The following is a 21,035-nucleotide window of genomic DNA, read 5'->3' as shown; positions in this document are numbered from 1 at the left end:
TGGAAGGAAAGCCCAAGTCTCTGGATCAGGAGTGCCTGCATTGCCATAGGTATAGTCTGCTCCAGCTCCTAGCTAGAGATGCAAAGACCTGGAAACCTCCCCCCCCCCCTAAAAAAAGAGAACTGGGGGAAAATTTGTTTGTTTGTTTTCCCCCTGGAAAAAATGGTTGTTTTCCAGGTTTGTTTCCAGGCCTTATCTCTACTCCCAGCCTACACCTATCTCAGAGTATGCTTAAGGCCTAATTGCCCAGCTTTCACTGTTTTAAGCCCAAAGGTTCTTACCAGCAGCTGGGACTGGTAATGAAGCCAGAATAACTTGAGAGAGATGCTGGAAGCTGTTGCACTAAGATGGCCAACTTGCCCTTACACCTTTTCCTCAGATTGGCTCTGGTTCTAAGGCTGAAGTAGGCAACCTTGGCTCTCCAGCTCTTGTTGAGCTACAACTCCCCTCATCCCCAGCCACAATTATTGAGACTGGAGTTGTGGTTCAATAACAGCTGGAGAATCAAGGTTGCCTACTCCTGTTCTAGGCCATGGTGTGGAGGGAGTACAATGTGAAGCAGGTCTAGGTCTCGTCAGTGTCTGAATGAAAGACTGCTTGGCCATTCCATGTCCTCACTTAAGTCACACTTGAAGGACCTTAAATACTTGCCACATACATGCCATGGGGAGGAGAGCTGGTCTTGTGGTAGCATCATGACTTTCCCCTTAGCTAAGCAGGGGTCACTGCTAAGTGACCCCTTAGCTAAGCAGGGTCCACCCTGGCTGCATTTGAATGGGAGACTACACAAGAGCACTGGAAGATATTCCCCTTAGGGGATGGAGCCACTCTGGAAAGAGCATCTAGATTCCAAGTTCCCACCCTGGCATCTCCAAGATAGGGCTGAGAGAGATTCCTGCCTGCAACCTTGGAGAAGCCGCTGCCAGTCTGTGTAGACAATACTGAGCTAGATGGACCAATGGTCTGACTCAGTATATGGCAGCTTCCTATGTTCCTATGTTGTGCTTGCCAAATAAGAGGAAGGAGCTCTGGGTTGGTAATGAATAAAAATCTCCATTCACCTCAGGGCGAAATCTCCATTCACCCCTTTTCAACAGTTTTGTAGGAATATCTTTTCTTGTAATGAGGGGCTAGATTAACACCACTCTATTCCTTTGCCATTGTCAAGAGATGAACAAGGGCACACTAACCATGCATAACCACCCAAAGAAGAAACACATAAAGGTCATTCTTACCTCCAAAATCTTTGGTGGCTAGGGGCTGGGAGAAAGGCAGGAGTATACCTACTTCCCCCACAAGATCCTCTGTAGGCTTGTGCCACACTGCACCGCTGCACTCAGGACTGCTGCTTTGGTGAGCAAGTCAGCATTCTGAAGGCCGGGGAAATGCTGCCTGGCCTCCAGAAATCCCACCCTTTGGGGGATTCCCCCTCAAGCCAGGCACTCGAGGTGCCTGCAGGCAACCCTAGCAGACACATGATGGCAATCCCTGGTAGATGTGTGCGCCAAGATCTGCCATGATCCTGGCACTTCACACAAGCAGCCCTACCCTGGTAGGGCTGTGCAGGCCCAGCTAGGGCTGCTTGTGTGAACAGCCTCATATACTTAATAACCTATCAATATGCCCACAACTGACTCTACACTTCTGTTCCATATGCAATTAAAAAATAGTTAAGTGCTAAGCTATTCTATTCAGCTCTTCGTGTTTCTCCACTGATGATTTAAAAATAGTTTGAGGCTTTTCCAGCATTGCATCAAGCATTTCATTTCATGTTGAATTTATTTTGCCTCTTCTGTGATTCAAATTGTCCACTGAATGGAGACATTCAGGGAAACGTTGGGATGGCTAATTGATAAGAGGCCAATTTTACAGTATGGTTAAGAAAACAATAGGCTGGAAAGTAAGGATGGTTTAGCTTTAATCAGGTTAAGTCTAAATTGCTGAGAAGTTCACATGTGATGTATCCTACAGATAACTCAAGCCACTTCTATCAGCATCAGTTTTCCAGTTCATTAACTTTATTTAGCCATAGGGTCTAGAGAAAGCCGTTTCATGCACCTATGCACCCAGAATTTGTTCGTGTCAAGCAGTGTGGAAAATGGCAGGGAAGTGTCACCAATTTGGAGTCAAGGCCTTTAGGCAGAGCAGGGACCCTGCTTGTCCTTCAGCTGTACAGATCTCTTATTGTGTTTGGCATCAATGCAGCAAGTGCTAATAAGTCAAAAGGGAGACCATGCCATTAATTCTGTCACTCCCTGCTGTGCAGCAGGGAGTTAGTCATGTTTTCGTTTCTGCCTCCAATGTCAGTCATGCAGGGGCGTCATTTAGTGAGGAGAGAGGGAGAAGTCTCCTCCTGCATCCCACCTTGTGTTTCGGAACAATATGATTATTCCTCAGATGGGAACATCAATTTCTCATAAAAACAACACCTCTCTCTCTGGCCAGGATGATGTTTCCAAGCACTCTTTGTGACTATTGTTGCAGTTAAATGGGTGAGTGGAATAGGTGTCCTCAAAAGCCTTGTTTCAGTTGTTTTTTTTTTTTTTAAGTCTGTTTGTTCCATGCCAGCATCAATAGCATTGTTCTAGTTCTCCTGAGGTACAAAGAAGAACATAATTACAGTGGCTGACATTCTGGGCAGTGTAGCTTTGGTGTTAGCAAGCCAACAGGACTGCTGCACACATAAAAGGCGGCCCCGGGGCTGTTGGGCAGGTGGGCGGTTGCAAGTGTGTGGGCACTTGCTTTGAGCTACTTCTACTGGAAACCAGGAGTCCCGATCCTGGCCCTTACATGGCCAAGCTGCTAAGGCCCACTCTGCCCACTCAAAATGCTATCCTCTGCCCTCATTCAGCCTGCCAACTGTGAACAAAACTAATGAAAGAGGGCAACACGAAGCAGCTGAAATAACTTCCCAGCTAGGCCAATCTGTCGAGGAGCAAGAAAATCCTGCCCAGACCCCAAAAGAGTGACCAGCAAGCCCCATTTATCCCTTGGGAGGGAGCAGGAAGGGGTGCCAGTGATCCTATCATGACTCTAATAGCCACATTTATGCGGACCATGGAATTAGCCCCTCAAACATATTTTTAATATCATGATCCTTTTTACACTTATGTTATTATTCATATATATTCCTTTCTTTGTTATGTTAAATTGTTTCTGGTTTTGTTGTCAACACAGCCTCTGGGGATGTTCTGAGGATCAGCCAAAACCAGGCTAAGAAAGCCAAGCCCAGTCTTGGCTGATCATCAGAAGCGCTGGGAGCCGCACAGCACCTGGTGGCAAACTCACCTTCAGAGCCCACCCTTAAAATGAGGTTAAGGGAGCAAGCTCTCCCTTTGCCCCCTTTCTTTGATCACCTGCAAGCCCCAGCTGCTTGCAGCCAGGGCTAGGAGATTGTGGGGCATGGGGGGGAGGGGGAATCTCCATAATGCACCTCACACTCACATGGTGCATTCTGGGATTTCGGGGGGGGACACATCCCAGCCCTGGCCTTCTGATGCTGCTGGGGAGAGCTGGAGTCCATGTGGGCACAGGATCTGCATGCCTAGTACGGATGGGGCAAACATCTGCAGAGGAGGTAAGGTTTTACAGCCTTCCTCCCTGTGCACCCCAAGCCCTTTCTTATGGATCGTGAGAAAGGGCTCTCTGTTTCAGATGTGATTATCCCACTTCAACATATTAACTGTTACATACTAACTTTTCTACAGGCAAGAAGTTTGAATAGATTCTTCTTTTTCTCTTCTGAGTATTCACAACAAATAATACATTTCCCATTCTTAAAATGATTTATGCATTTGCCCCAACACAAGCCACTGCTGAGAGAAATCTAATTGGCTTCCAGGTAAACTTAAATAGGCCACTTTGTGTGACTTGTTTTCATTCGGTTTCTTCTCCTCATAGACACTTAAAAGTTTATTGTATTTAGACATTGCTTGGGCATTTTCCATGCAACCTCCCAAGTTTACCCATAGTATTTAGTTGCTATGCAAGCAATAGCAGCATAATCAGAATCAAACAAGCTTGCTGAAGATGCATAGCCCCAAGTTTCAAAGAAATACCAAAGGAAAAGAAGAGAAAATTATACAGCTGCATGACAGGAGAAAAGAATAAAGGCAGACTTTATTCCTTACAGTATATACGGACAATATAACATACATATGGGCAATATAAACTTTATAGAAATGATTCTTTGCATCGTTGGAATAAAATGACAGGTTGAAGTTTGGGAAATAAAATGAAAATAAAATGAAAATAATATACTCAGGTAGGTCTAATCTAGATGTCCATATTCAGGTGTGGACAAGCATACCGAATGAGAGCTGCTATGGATGTGTGAACCGATTCGGGTACAAAATGATTTGTACCCAAATCTACCTGTTTGGGGTGATTTGTGGACAAAACAAATCGCTGCTGTGCTAGCTGGCCAGATTCAGATAGAAAACAAATCGCCCAGATTTTGGACCTGAAAAATGTGTACGTTCAGACCTCCATTTTGTGGCAATCTCTCTTGCTGTCTCCATTTTGTGTCAGGAAATGTTTTTTAAAATCCCACCCTCCCAAGTTTCAGATTGGTGACTTTTAGTGTACAACAAGTGGCTGGTGATTCCCCCTGGTTCCAGATTGGCTCGTTTCCTTTCAAATCTTGTGTTGCCAGGGGTGACTGACCCCACATTGGCTAGGGGAAGGGTAAAAGAAGGGTAAAGGGTGGGAGGAGTTTGAAGGAAGAATGTTCAAATGTACTTAAGGAGGCAGCCAGCCACCCTTCTTCCTTTCTGCCTCGTGGGAGGAGAGAGAGCGAGAGAGCGCGCTAGAGGAGCTTTGCTTTGCCTTGCCTGCCTGCCTGCTGCCAGGAGTGGATTCTCTGCTTTTTGTTCCTGCTCTCCTGATTGAAGAAAAGAGAAGATAATTTTTCCCACCCCCTTCCTGCTGCTGAGAGAATCACTTCCTGTGCCTGCTGTCTATGCGAATTGATATGGGTACAAAACAATTTGTACTCGACTCTACCTGTTTCAGCAGATTTGTGGACAAAACAAATTGTTCCTGTGCTAGCTGGCCAGATTCGGACCCAAAACAAATTGGGGATGAGCCAATTCAGGTACAAATCAAATCAAAAAAATTGATTCGTGCACAACCCTAAAAGCTGCAACATATCTTTGATCCACCGTTGCCACCTTTTAAATTAATATCTACATGATCTTTTGAACAATTTGAGAAAAGAATACGTAAATGTTGTTTCAGAGTACATAAATATATTTAACATGAATTTCCAGTAGGTGGTCAAAGTGGATTCTTTTATATGCTACCAGTGTTAGCTGTGCATTTATATGGGACATTTATGTTCTAGGATTGGGATGTAACATCAGCACACATACAGGCAAATGTGAATCTTCCTGTCATCAGCAAAGGCATATAAAAGAGGCCCATATATACGTGGACCTCCAGCCAGAAGCAGAAGCCTCATTTATGCATGGAGCTGTCAATCGTAACCCAAGCCACTCATTTTGACAGTATCTACTACCAAGATAAACAGGGGCATCATTTAGAGAAGGCCATTATTCTCAACCCCCATGTTTCAAAGAACATGGCAATTATTCCTTAGAAGCATTTATATCTGCTCACTGATTCTACACACTCGCTGTAGTTATAAATCAGGGATGGCCAACTGGCAGCCCGTGAGCTGCACACACAGCCCCCAGACATAAACAATTATACACAGATGGACCTCGAGCACATAAGAGCTCAGTTGTGGCACTGCATGCCAGATGGGGCTGCAACGCAGTAGCAGAGCATCTGCTTCACATGCAGAAGGTCCCAGGTTCAATCCCTGGCACCCCTAGGTATGGTTGGGAAAGACTCCTGCCTGAAACTTTGGGGAGCTGCTGCCAGTCCATGTAGGCAATACTGAACTAGATGGACCAAAGCTCTGACTTCGTATAAAGCAGCCTCCTGTGTTCCTATGCATTGGTCTAAGCAATACTGTCATTCTAAACCAATAGCTGTGTATGAGCCACTGCTTTAAATTCACAAGAGCTCCTGAGTCAGCCCCACTGCAGGTATAAATGCCACCCAGCCAGTGTAACTTGTTGACTTGTGTTGATAACATAACTTTTGGGCTGTGTTGAATTTTTCCTCCCACTAAAATCTCTCTGCATTCCCAGTTGTAATGTGAAATGGTGCCCCTAAACAGAAAGCAAGTTTGTCTGTTAAGGCCTATTTGTGGGTGCCTATTCATCTGTACTGGGAAAGATGTGTTTATGCTTCTTTTTCCCCATTTATAGTTGATTGGCTTCAATATGTGTCATGTTCTAAAGCAGTATAATCTCACTTCAGTAATTCCTTAAAAGCAATTACAGTAAATCCGAATGAAAGTAAATTACATAGTTCATATTAGTGATGCTGCATGAGTCCAGATATCTCAGAAAACTGACAACTGGACAGAAACTCTTCGATTTCTAAATCACTTACTTGAATCGGTGTGATTGCAAAGAAAATGGAGGAGGAAATTGCATAGCAAGACTGTGAAATCCTCTAGTAAATACTTGTTCACATCAAATAGACAACTGTCATTGATAGCAGGGGTTCCAAACCTTGAGGTCATTCACGGAATCAAAAACCCAGGTTTGGGAGCTGTGCATGCTCCCAGTTTTCAGTTGTGTGGAAGCAAGTTAGGATGAAAACCTGGGTAGAAGTGATTCTGTGGAAGCAAGGTAGGAAGAAAAGCAATGCAGGTTTTCCTCCTGCCTTGCTTCCACACAATGAGGCTCTCCACACGAGCAGTGTGGAGAGCTGAGGAGGGTTTGACGGGGAGAGTGGGCTTGGCACATGAGCACTCCACCCTCTCTGGGCGGCCGGATCAGCCACCCACATGATTACCGGCTCCATCATGGAGCCGTTAGGGGTGGTGGGGATCGGGGGCCGCCTGGACCTCAGAAGTCCCAGGATGCCCCACATGAGAGCTTGTTGTTGCTCCCACAAGCCTGGTGGTTCTCACAACCACTGGAAAGTTGGCTGGACTCCCTTAGCCCACCTTCTACCAGTCATGAGAATAGCCTCAATCACTTCTACCCAGGTTTTCATCTTACCTTGCTTCCACACAACCAAAAACTGGGAGCACATACAGTTCCCAAACATGGGTAGAACAGAGTTTTTGATTGTGTGAATGACAATCTCCAGAAACTGGGTAATTACATGTGGACACAGTTGGCTGATGGATATTCTACTTAGAGGATGGGAGCATAGCTCAGTGGTAGAGCATCTGCTGTGGATGCAGAAGGTTCCAGATTCAATCCCTGGCATTGCAAGATAGGTCTGGGAAAGACTCCAGCTTAAAACCTTGGAGAGCTGCTGCCCATCAGTGTAGGCAATGCTGAGCTAGATGGACCAGTGGTATAAGGCAGCTTCTTATGTTCCTGTGATATTGTTGGACTACAGCTCCCATCATCTCCAGACACACCCGGACCTTTGGTCTGAGGATGCTGGAAGTTGTAGTCCAACATCTGGGGATCCAAGGTTCAAAAGCCCTGGTTTATAGGGAGGTTTTTCAGCAAGATCCTTTTCACAGCTTTGATACTGCATTCACTGAATATATGTAGGAGGGAATGGGGCATCCATGGGCTCCACTCTGAGCTGCTGCATCAACAGAAGTTATGAAAGGTGCCCCCATAGTATACAGCACTATAAGGCAGGTCTGCACAAGTTTGTCCTCCCAGTTGCTTTTGGACCACAATTCCCATCAACCCCAGCAACAGTGGTCAATTGTCATGCCTGGTGAGATTTGTAGTCCAACATCTGCAGAAGGGCCAAAGTTGTGCAACCCTGGTATAAGGATTTTTTCCACAATTGATGTATGTGTAGAGGTAGGCGGGGGGACAGGACCAGTGGGAGCAACTCTACTCCCCCTATGCATGTCTAATAGACACACAATTTAGAATGTGTGAACAGGCCAGGGCTAAAGTCTCAAGCCTAGTTCTCACAAACAGCCACTTAGGTGATAATCCTGTGTCTAGACTCTTCCTCTTCAGACTCAATGTGAACTCTCATGACTATATACTCCAGTATATATAAAGCACTGCATATAGAAAACTGGCATTTCAGGAAGACCACTAGAAGCTTTCTGCCTGACATCTATATGCAGTTATATCTTCTTAAAACTATATATAGGAGCATTTAATTGTGTGGGTTTAAATAGGGCCGCACACCCCGTTTGTGAGAAAATTCCGATCACTGCCATGTTCACAGCGTGGCTGGGAGTGGCTCCCCCTGCTTTAAAAGGCAGGGAGATGCCTTCCCAGACAGGTTGGGAAGTCGGTGCTGGCTACGTTTCTCAAAAATGGAGCCGCCCATTTGCAAGCAAAACCACACCCCCTGCATCTGACATCAGATGCATGGGGCATGGCTGGGGCTCGAGGCATGACCCCTGAGTGCGATGGCCTGGGTTCTATGAACCAGTTCACACAAGGGTGGCTTTGCCCTGAGGTTTACCACCACTCAGCTGTATATAAGAACTAGACCTTAGCTTCTCTCTTTTCATAGTGTTCCTACAGAAGGAGGAGCCCACAGCAGTGATATGTCTTATGACGACTTAGAATGTTAGGAATTAAATTAAAAGGCTCTACACACAATCAGTGTGCAGTGCCAAAAGGGGTTCTGCGGGGAGAGTGGGCTTGACCTTCTCTTCCCACAAACGAGCATGCACCCCCCCTCGACGAGAGGCAGCTTGGCTCCAACACTCTCGTGCCCGGCGGCTTGCCTGGCAGCTATGGGGGTAGGAAGAATGGAAGCTCCACCATGTGGTGCCCCGCCCCCGGAGCCCCAGTAATGCATAGTATGAGTGCGTGGTGCATTCCTGGCATTCCCCCTCCCCAAATGTGTCCACCGCAGCTGCGAGCATCCACGGCTGACACATGCTTGCTGAAATGAGGTTAATGGAATGCTCGGTCCTCATTTAAGGGGGATGGTATTTAGGCAGGCTTGCTGCCATGGAGCCACCGGGCTTGCCCATGAGCCCGGTGGTGCTCACAAGTGAGCAAAAACCGGGCTGGGCTTCCTTAGCCTGGTTTTGCTTGCTCATGAGAATTGCCTCTAAGAAGGGTTGAATAATGGATGATAGTTTGTATAAGTTAGGGGAAATGAACTGATTCTCTGGGAATAGTTTCAATACTGCCCCCACATTAACATACATCAACATCTTTTCCAAGGAAGGCTTTAGTCAGTGAAGAGGAACTGAAGAAGGAAAGTACATTAGGCTATTTTTATGTGCTATTAAAATTCAGTACCATGTAATGCTTTGATGCAGCCATGTCAGATACAGAACAAGTGCTGTCAGGATTCTGTTCAGTTTTCAAAAGCTTTCAAATTGAATTTCTGGCTGGGCTGGAAAACCTTTAATCATGTGTATGTTTAATCTGCAGTGGATTTGTACAAGAGCTAGTATTATGGAACTGTGGTGTGAAAGAACCAAGGTGTCTTCTACTATAGAACAAGGGACTCAAACACTATATGCAAATGTAACACATCTGTCCCCATATGAACCCACTGGGGAAATACCCACTGTTAAAGAGGAAGTTTCCCACACTAACTCATGCTGTCCTGGTGAACCGAAGGATTCCATTTTTTAAAACTGGAGGAGAGAAGTCACCTGGAATTTAATCAATGTGCATATATATAGTGGGAAGCTTGTGTGCTACAGCAGAGAGAATGCTGGGATTTGTAGGAGATCAAGGTCCAAATCCCAGCTCAACCATCAAGTGGAATCATGAAGGTCTAATTCTTATGCCTGGGTTCAGGGCCACCGAGTACTGGTTTGGGCCCTGGTGAAAATTTTTTTTAGCCCCCCCCCCATTTTTGGCAACCCTAGCCAGGCCCCATTCCAGACCACCGGGCCTTGGTAATTTGTACTGGTGACCCCCACTCTCGTTGGCCCTGCCTGGGTTACATTTCTCCTTTGTAGTGTGTTTCCACCTCTGCCATGGTGAGTAATATGTATTTCATCTGCCCACTTTATATCCATACATTATCTATATAGTGCCATCCATGTAGATAGTGATGTACAAAGAATGAGAGCCAGGTCCCTGTCCCAAGGGGCTTAACATTTACAATTACTGCTACTGCTAATGTGAACAATTTATATACGATTACTGCCATGGATATTTATACACCACTTTACAACAAAAGCTCTCAAAGCAGTTTACACAACAAACAGACAGATGTTGACAACAACAGCAGAGGGAGGGAATTGCAGGAGAAGAATGTGCTAAGTGGCATGTGTTGGAGCTTAGTTACAGTAGGGCATGTGAACTAAGAAGTTGGGGGAAAGCTTCACAAAAAAGCCAAGAGGAACCCAATGAAAGGGTTTAACAACTCGAGCAAGGCATGTGTTTAAAGTGATGAAAGAGGTGAATGATTTTAGCAGCAGAGTAAGGTATGTGGTTGAAGTGATGAAAGAGGTGAATGATTTTAGCAGCAGAGTAAGGTATGTGGTTGAAGTGATGAAAGAGGTGAATGGTTTTAGCAGTAGAGTGCTAGATGGAGGTGAGGATATTGAGATGATCCAATGGAAGACCAATGAGGAGGAGGCGAGAATAGTCAAGATGAGCGATTGCCAGGGCATGAACTAGAGTTTTTTGCTGAGGAGTCAGAGAGGAAGGGCAGTACTCTTTGGATATTTCAGGAGTGGAAGTGGCATGATTTGTCAACAGACTGAATATGGGGGGGGGGGAAGAGTGAGGAGTCAAAGATAAAGCCAAGGCATTGTTCCTGTTCAATAGTGGATGATGATATAGTCAGTGAAAAAGGAGAGAGTGTGAAGGAAAAGTGTGAGGAGAGGAGGAGGGCTAGGAAGGAAAGATGAGAAGATAAGTTTTGGACATATTGAATTTGAGGCAATAGAGTGACCGTGCTGGTATGTCAGACAGGTAGTTGAAAATGCAGGACTGGATGAAGTTCTGGGGTAAAGAAGTAGAGCTGGATATCATCAATAAATATTATAGAGGGTACTGACAATATAAAAATTGATGAGGTCATTAAGGGACAGGTTGTAGAAAAAGAATAGCAAGGGGCCAAAAACACAGCCTTAAAGGATCCCAAAGGAGAAAAGGAAAGAGAAGGAAGAATTCCCCCTTTGGAAACTGTGAAAGTATGAAGAGAAGCATTTGAGGATAAAGTCACAGAGACCTACAGCGCAAAGGGAGACAAGCAAGAGAGAATGACCAACCGTACTGAAAGCAGCAGAATCATCTCAAAGACTGAGGACAGCCTTTCAATTTGGCAGTGGGGAAATCAGTGTGGGGTGTGTGTGAGAACAAGTTTCTATGGAGTGCAGGGAATGAAAGTCAGACTGGAGGGGAATCAATAACAGAACTGGAAGAAAGGCAGCAGGAGCAAGCCTCATTTTCCAAGAGCTTTAGGCAGAGGGTAGAAGGGAGATTGGGCAGTAGTTGAAGGATGAGTAACCCCTGAAGGATAAGTAAATGACCAAAGAGGCACCTTTTAAGTGGTGAATTTCTTATATTTAGCAGAGGAAGAGCAATTGTCCCTCTCCAACCCCAACACAGTATTAACCTCAGGGGTTAAAACACATTGTTTAACTCAGTGATTCTCAAACTTGGGTCCTCAGGTGTTATTGGACTTCAACTCCCATAATCCCCAACCAAAGGCCACTGAGGCTGGGGATTATGGGAGTTGAAGTCCAATAACACCTGAGGACCCAAGTTTGAGAATCACTGGTTTAACTTATATTTCTTGTATTGTAGATTTAGCTGGTCAAAAACCATAATAAAGTATGGATTGACCTTATATTTCCTTTTAGACTGTGAGCCCCTTCCGACAGGGAGCCATTGTGTTGAGTAACTGATTGATTTTTCTGTGTAAACCATTTTGAGAACTTTTATTGAAAAGTGGTATATAAATATTTGTAATAGTAATAGTAGTATGGGTCCACGGATGATTTTTTTAAAAAATAGTGGAGACAGTGCTATGTTTGGGGAGGTTCCAGAGTGCCACATTCAAGTCCCTGTTCTCTCCAAGAGGAGTGTTAGGGAGCAACAGAGCAAATGCAATATTTGGAGAGTCCTTCTCTCCATGGTTGGGCAATGCTGGGCACTCAGTGAATAACCTTTCTGGGTAGGTACAGTGTTTGCTGCTGCAGACTAATGCTATGCTCACGTAGAGCTGGTGGGGATATGAATACAGACCATGCCGGCATGGGTAGGCTGTGGTTATCGGGTGCACTCATTGTAGCTTTTTGCCCAGGTGCATCACAGCTAAACAGGACTAGTGCAGAGTTGTTATCACTGAGAAAAAGGCTACCATATGATATTCCATTAAAAAAGAGAGAGCTTCTTTTCATTTTTACAGAAGGCTCTGTTTATGAGCAATTCGGCGACCCATTCAAACCTTAAACATTCTACATTGGCCATAAATATGGTAATTTTAACATTTGCCACCTCTTTCTCTCCCAGAAGTGATGCTCTCAGCAGGCCTACCACTTTGACATTTTCTTTCGTTTTACAGAGATAAGCTTCTTCCCATAGGCCCCAAGCTATTAGCATTCATAATATTAATTGCCAAAAATTACCAGCTTCAAGAAGTTTTTATCTAACAAAACTGCTCTGTGGCTACCTCAAGACAATTTAGTGCCATTTATGTCCCAAGCAAACACTTAAGAATGTAAATAGGAAGAAGCCCACAGGATAATTAATATTTAAAAAGCAAAATGTCATGCTCAGCTAAGCAGTTTTTTAACATCCATCTTTTCCTTTCCTCCCTCCTTGCTTTTCTTAAGTCACGTGTTTATCTCAGAAATCTGTTTGGAGACTGAACAGAGTAAGTTACAATTGATCAGAGCGAAGTGGCATACTATAAAGTACTAAACAATCATCCAACTGTGCTGGATTTGAATTATATGGGGCGGGGCGGGGGGGAGAGAGAAATTAACTCTGAAGGTACCAAATGAATGTTAGTTGGTGGAACTAGAAGTTATAAGAAAGGATGCCTGAACCTGAATGGTTCTCTCCCCTTCTGTAACACCTAGGACACCACGTTGCTGACATTGCCCATGGTACCCCACAATGTGGAGCCAGATTGGGGAAACATCCTGACATAGTTAACGCTGTGCCCCAGATAAGTGATACTGCGTATCACAGATAGAGAGGGAGGAACTCCACAACTGCATGTAGGCTTGCTCTTTATGGCTTTCCCCCTGAAGCACTGTGATCTGTGGGCTATGAATGAGCAAAAAAGGCTGTAAAGCAAAGGATATTAGATATGGAGTGGCAAGAGGAGATACTATAGGGCCCCAAAATGACTTAAAATATGGAGATTTGCCTTTTGCACTAAGCCAGCAGATTATTTCCAAGCCCTAAATAACCCTAAGTACCACAGAACATTTGCACCAGCTTGCTTAGACATATTGCCCTCGGAGGTTTTATAGAGTAGATATGGTAGGGTTTCTCACTCTGAACCCTACTGCCCATGTGATACACAGACCATAGAGGATGTGGGTCATGTTCTATTATACTGCAATTTTTATAAGGACTCACACGAGTTGTTAATATTACCCCTGATTAAGGACATAACAGACAGAGAAGATGAAGAATATATCTCATTTCTCTTGTCAGACCACCAAGCCAAGGTTATTTATAACGTGGCTAAGTTTTGTTTATTAGCAATGAATATATGACAACACCTATGACTAATGTAGCGGAAGAATTTACAATGTCACTGTATATTCATAAAACTATGCTGTTGCTATATTGTTGTATGGTTATGACACTGTGTTCCTTTCTTCATGCTACTGTACTGGTCAAAGACTGTATCTATCTATCTATCTATCTGCACGCAAGCAGGAGGAATATCTTACAGCACTCACATGTAGTCACCCATCCAAATGCCAAGCTGGACCTTGCTTAACAAAGGGGACAATTCATGCTCACTACCACAAGACAAGCTTTCCTCCCTTACTGAACTCTTTCCCATATGCAATGAAGCCTGAGGCTTTAATCCGATGAGACCCTTGTCAGTGGGACTTTCTTCTAGGGATGTGCAAGCCAGCTCAAGGTGCAAGCCTAACCCCCTGGGCCAGGGCTGATTCAGGTTTTATGTTTTTAGAGATAAAAATGGCAGACTTACAGCCATTGTTGGGCCTCGGGGGGTACTGCCGTGGCTACAGTAGGGGGTGTCTCCTGCAGTTCCCGCTCACCGCTATCCTCTCCCAGTCGCAAATGGCCCATTTTGGGCCTCTCTCTGCTGGTGGTGGCCATTTTGGAGGTTGCCGCACATGTGCACTGGCCATCTGCATGGCCAGGTCATGATCTGGCCATGCAGATGGCCAGTGTGCGTGTACAGAAGTCTCAAAAATGGCCACCGCCATTGCAGAGATGCATGAAACAGGCTGAAAATGGCCCCAAATGGGCCATTTGAGACCGAGGGGAGGCCGGCAGGAGGAGGGTGAACCACAGGAGACCCCCCCTGCAGCTGCAGCAGCACCCCCACAATGATGGTAATTTCCACCGTGTGTGTGTGTGTGTGTGTGTGTGTGTGTGTGTGTGTGTGTGTGTGTGTTCCCCTTGAACCGGGCCCAAACTTGAGGCGGACTGGGTCCAGCTCTGGTGTGCACAAAACCGGACCCGGTTTGGACCCAGTTCGAATACGGTTTGACTTAGACCAAACTGGGTTTTCCGGTTTTGTGCACACCCATACTTTCTTCAGACCAATGAGGCACAGAATTGGCCTGCTTGGATGCATAGCTGTATTTGCTCATATTTGTAACTCAGATAATTCCCATTATTAGGATTTTTGCATAGACACTGAAACTATTCTCATGAGCATTGAGCATTATTGGGGCTCCAGGGGGCAGGGGAATGCACGGCGGCGCTTCCCTGCACCCGACCCCCAGAGCTGCTGGCCCACAGGAGAGCTGCCACTCATCTGGGCGGGCAATCCACCTGCCCAGGAAAAGGTAAGCGATCGTCTGCAGGGAGGGTCAGGAAAACCCGGTCTCCCCGCAGACTTGCCCAAAGCTCTTCACACAGATCATGTGAAGAGCTTTCTAGTCTCCGTTTTTTATATGGGGCATGCTTGCCTATATTTGAATGTAGCTGTGTACTGGCTTGGGGATGAAGTCAAAGTTCATCTGTCTGCTCTTTTCACTTAAATTTCAAACTGAGTTTGAATTTTCTCTCCCTGCATAAGAGACAGTTAGTTTATTGTTTTCTTAGCCTACATTTAATTACTGATAAATATCAAACTCCTGTTTCTCAGTTAGTAAGCTTCTTGTGTAATCACTTATACAAAATAGGTAATTTCTCTGCGACACCCATCTCTCCCAATGTTAAGCTCAGTGTCAGCTCCTTGGGCCTCTATCCCTCTCTCTTTTACTCCTTCTTCTTATGCTGTAAAAGACCATGTATATTTATGGTGCTATATAAATAAGTCATAACTAAAAACAACAACAATAATACCTAATAAAAGCCTTAATAAGGAAGTGGACGAAGACGAAATGAACCTATGCCAAAAGCATCTGCAAGAAGAAAGAGAATCAATATTTTCCTATCTAAATGGGTATAATGAGAAAATTGTGAGCTTCTTTGCTCCTTTAAGGATCCAGGACTATTTTTGCAAAGTATGTGAAATACTAAACTAACCGCCAGCAGTAACTTGAGAGGGGCCCTGGAGGTCCAGTTCAGTTTATGTCTGTGTGACGATGTATCCCCTTTACAGTTTCCATCTCTTGTCCTTTGACATTATAAAGAAAGAGTCTTTGTCATTTACCTGCCTTAATTGTTTTTGAAATGTGCAAATGCATTAAGGATGTGTTTTAAGGCTCAAGGACCTCTACATCACCAGAATATTAATCACAGTGCACTGGAGGATAGTAACCTTAAGGAAAAAAAGAAAGAAAACGGCTGCTCTATAATACTGCATTTCGCCATTCATGCTTGAATTATCGCTCCATAGAAGACAAGGCACTAAAGTTTGGACTAGAATGCAAGTGTGCAGTGTGCATCTTGCCCTTGGAGAGAAGAAAGAATGTCTGTACTGGAAGATGCCAGAATGTAGAGGCAGATTGTTCTTCAACTTTTCCACATAGTTCTTAAGAGATTCAAGGAAAGGGATTCCACACCTCCAAACCTTTTATCTGAGTTATACAGTTTTACATACACAGAGGTAGGCTTTTATTGGATGGAACCTTCCTGGAGCATTCATGCCAGTAAATACCATGCATGTAAGCCAGAAGAGAAAGCAAGTTAATTTGCTGTTGCCGCTGTCAACATGGCTGCTCATCGGGGACATCTGAGATGGATGCTAGAGGCGATGCTGGCAGCTAGATGCCTCAGAGGGTGACCGAAGGAAACTGGGAGGGCTCTGCAGCCCCAGCTCAGGAGCACCAAGAACAATGAAGGCCAGCCTTGTTTCCATTCCATGAGTTCTGAAACATAGGGCAAGAGCTACTACGGAATTTTGGGTCAAGCTCATATAAAAATCTATGGACATTTCAAAGCCAAGGTGATTAAAAATATCCTTTCAGTGAACTGGCATGAGTCTGTACTTGGCAAGATTTAAATCAGGCCTAGAACTAAGAGTTAAGTTCCTTGGGAGGACGTGTCTTGTCCCCTGTGACTCTCCATGCTGCCAGGGGCTGCCGGCAATCATCTGGTGGGCAATTTGCCCACTCAGGGAGAAACGTGGGATTGTCTGTAGGAAGGTAAGTGCCAGCAGCCTTCCTCCCTGCACTCCCTCGAGCCCCTTTTCTCTGATTGTAAGAAAGGGCTCATTGATAGTCTTTTCCTCCATGAATGTATCTAAGCCTCTTTTAAAGCCTTCCCGGCTGGTGGCTGTCACCACATCTTGTGGCAGAGGATTCCATAGGTTAATTAATTATGTGTTTCTTTTGTCAGTCCTAAATTTCCCAGCCTTCAGTTTCATGGGATGACCCCTGGTTCTAGTGTTATGAGAGAGAGAAATTTCTCTCTCTCTATGCACTCTCTACACACCATGCAACTTTTATAGACCTCTATCCTGCTCCCTTTAGTCAACTTGTTTAATAAACTAAAAAGCCTTTAGTGTTTTAGCCTTGCTTCATAAGGAAGGTGCTCTACACCCTTGATCATCTTGGTTGTCCTCTTCTGCACCTTCTTCAGTTCTATAATGCCCTTTTTGAAGTATGGTGACCAGAACTGTACACAATACTCAAAATGTGGCTACACCATAGATTTGTATAAGAGCATTATGATATTAGCAGTTTTATTTTCAATTCACTTCCTAATGATTCTAAACATGGAATTAGGGGTGTGCATGGAAACGGCTGGCCTGGTTCGGTTCAGACAGGTCTGCGAATTTTCTTTCTTTTCTTTTCTTAAAAATAAAGTATATTTAAAATACCTTTAACCCCTTCGGGGGGGCTTGCTGAGGCTGCAGGGGTGGGGGGATGCTACGTGAGTTCCCTCTTACAGAGGGCATTGGCACATGTGCGGCGGCCACCAAAATGACGGCCACGCGATCATACGGAGGCCCAAAAGGGCTGAAAATGGTCAATTACCCGGCCGCAGCGGGCCACGGTGGTGATAAGGACGGCCGGTGGGGGGAGAGGGAACCTGCACGAACTCTCCCTCCCCCCCCCACAGCCTCAGCAAGCCCCCCGAAGGGGCTAAAGATATTTTAAATATACTGAATTTTTTTAAAAAAATAAAGAAAATTCGCGGACCGGCTGGACCAGACCCGGCGGTCCGGTTCCAGTCCAATGGAACTGGGGGGGGGGAGTTCAGTTTGACCCTGAACCCCCGAACCCCTGGACCGGACTGCCAGACCGCCGGACCGGTGCGCACATCCCTACATGCAATTTGCCTTTTTCAGAGCTGCCGCACACTGAGTCAACACCTTCAACTAGCTGTCCACTACAACCCCAACATCCTTCTTCTGGGCAGTCACTTACAGCTCAGACCCCATCAGCATATATGTGAAGTTGGGTTTTTTTTAACCCCAATATGCATAACTACACTTGCTAAGATTGAACCATTTCTGCCATTTTGTCGTCCACTCCACCAATTTGGGGAGATCCTTTTGGAGCTCCTCACAATAATCTGTTTTGGTTTTCACAATCCTAAAAAGTTTGGTGTCATCTGCAAATTTGGCCACATTACTGGAAGGAAATAATATGTGTGTACACACTTCAAATGGTATTCATATATATATATTTATTTTATTTACATTTTATATCCCGCTCTTCCTCCAGGGAACCCAGTGCGGTGTACTATGTACTTAAGTTTCTCCTCACAACAACCCTGTGAAGTAGGTTAGGCTGAGAGAGAAGTGATTGGCCCAGAGTCACCCAGCAAGTATCATGGCTGAATAGGGATTTGAACTCGGGTCTCCCTGGTCCTAGTCCAGCACTCTAACCACTACATCACAAGGGTGTCTCATCTCTCGCATCCTGGGGTTTGATTTCACCTACTCACACATACTTGTCTATGGAGTGGCATCTTAAGTTAAGAACATAAGAACACCCCTGCTGGATCAGGCCGAAGGCCTATCTAGTCCAGCATCCTTTTTCACACAGTGGCCCACCAGATTTGTTGTAAGAGACCTGTGGTATTTCCACCTAGAATCATTCACAGTTATGTCACCTGCAATAACAATTTAAGCTTTTTAGGTTTAAATAGTTTGTGAAGCTGAGCTGAGACTGTTCCCCTGAATCTGACTACTTCTTGGTCAAAGGATGTCTTTCTTACTTTTCATTTAACTCTAATGGATCTTAACACCTGCTGCCCTGATTTAGACACCCAATCTGAAGGAAAGCTTTATACTTTGAGATGAAAGGTCCACTGCCTGTGTTCACTATCACCGACCTAATAGCACTTCTATCAATAGGAGGAAATGGTGTCAGATTTACAACCATAATGATGCTATCACTACACAGTTAATTATGATTTGGCACCCTGTATGCAATAGTGGACTTCAGCCAAACTACTGAATCATAGATGGCTCTTGGAGAGGAACCAACCACATATTGGCGAGCACTACTGTATGATTTGAAGGAAACTGATGATTCAATAGCTTGGCTAGAATCCCTAAGAATGTGTTCCTGGAGCTGAAACTTCATTTTTATTAGATCCGCTGTCTACAGTGCATGGAAACATGGCCAAAGAGAGAAATGTGCACACAAAATATGAAAAGGTCAATATGCCTAGAACAAGTGACGTTGGATTAATGCACAAATCTATGTAGTCATACCACAAAAAGAGAGGAAAACAAACCCTATGACATGGAGTTGGTTTATGCCTGCATGTTCATCACTCAGAGAGTGCAGCATCATGGAGTGATTTGCATCTGTGAATGAGCCATCCAAGATGGAACTTTCAGATGACCTCACATCACTTCAGGCACAATGCTTTTTAGTGGAATTGGTTCCCACATTCAGCTGCCAGTCAACAAGTGTTAAATAATCAAGGAATGAGGAAACAATGGTCTGGTTCAGGGGTGGAGCCAACATTGCGAGGGTCCCCACCACCACCCAAAGAACCCAGGCAGCTGTGTTCAAGGGCCATGCCTGGCGCCCCAGCCACACACCCTGCGCCTGACGTCAGATGTAGGGGGAGTGGTTTTGCTTGCAAATGGGGCCATGCACCCTGTCTGAAAGCAAATTCTGGCCACTGCGGCCGGAAGCAGCCCTTCCCGCTATAAAAGGCAGGGAGACGTGTTCCCAGGCAGGCTGGGAAGCCAGTGCTTGCTAAGCTTCTGAAAAACGGAGCTGTGCGGCTCAGAACCTCTTCCAAAGCATGTGGGGCAGCAGTTCATCCAATCTTCCTCTCAACATGCTCTAGAAATACCAGTTCAAACCTTGTCAGGCGAGAGGAAGTATATATGTGCTCATGGCATACACACATGCTGACTGTGTGTGGTGGCCTGCATGGATGAGGTTTAAACTGAACTGGCCCATTGTACACCAGTTCTGCAGATGACCCAAATTACGTAGTTCCAGTACCGTGCAATTTCCATGCATAATGGAAGAGAGCTGGTCTTGTGGTAGCAAGCATGAAATGTCTCCTTTGCTAAGCAGGCGCCACCCTGGTTTCCATTTGAATGGGAGGCTACGGGGTCTTTCACATGACCTCTGGTGGCTGCTGCCAAAGCACAATAGAGAAGGCAGGAGCTTGCCAGACAAGCAGCAGCCACCCTCCACTTTGCCCCACCACGTCCTCATAGGAGCGGCAGCATAGAGCTGGGCGTGGGAAGACTTCCCCCCCTCCAGGATCCCAGAGTGTCCTGCGCTACAAGAGCAGTGGCTGCTCTCATTGGAGCAGCCATTGTACTTGGCACAGATGCCCCTTCCCCCACCCCACCCCCAGCTCATTGCTGGAAGTGGCAGTGGGCTGGGGAGAAACCATTTAACCAGGTGGTGATCACCAGCCGAGATTAAGTGAACTATAGGTTTGCTTAACCTCAACTAAATGCCAGGATAAAAATGTAGGCTTGGCCCAAGGGCAGTGCCAGGATCGGGCTCAATCCTGGTGCTTCACATGTGCAGCCCTAGCCTGGATTAGGCTGTGCATGTGAACAGCCTCTACATGTGTGAGCACTGTAAGATATTCCCCTCTGGGGAAAGCACCTGCATGCTTGCATGTAGAAGGTTCCCAGTTCTCTCCCTGGCAGCATCTCCAAGATCGTGCTGAGAGAGATTTCTGCCTGCTACCTTGGAGAAGCCGCTACCAATCTATGTAGACAATACTGAGCTACATGTTCCCACACACAATTAGGGAGAGGCTTCCCAGTGCACTGGAGGGGGGAAGGAGGTGCATGCTCACAGTGCCTGCATGCCTGCATGGCATCATGTGTGGTGGGTTGGGTGGATGGAGGGAGTATCTTCTGAACTGGCCCAATGTCCATTGATATGTAGAATGGCTCATCGGTAAGGGCTGGCATAATCATGCAAAATGACACACTGGATGATACATCTGCTGGGCACTCAGTACTACACCCAGAAGCCACAGGTAACACCAATATCTCTGGCATGCTTCATATTGAACTGAAGCCAAATCTTT

The sequence above is a fragment of the Hemicordylus capensis genome, chromosome 2 (genome assembly GCF_027244095.1).
Source record: "Hemicordylus capensis ecotype Gifberg chromosome 2, rHemCap1.1.pri, whole genome shotgun sequence".
NCBI classification, from domain to species: Eukaryota; Metazoa; Chordata; class Lepidosauria; order Squamata; family Cordylidae; genus Hemicordylus; species Hemicordylus capensis.
Note: the sequence above shows the minus strand (reverse complement) of the source record.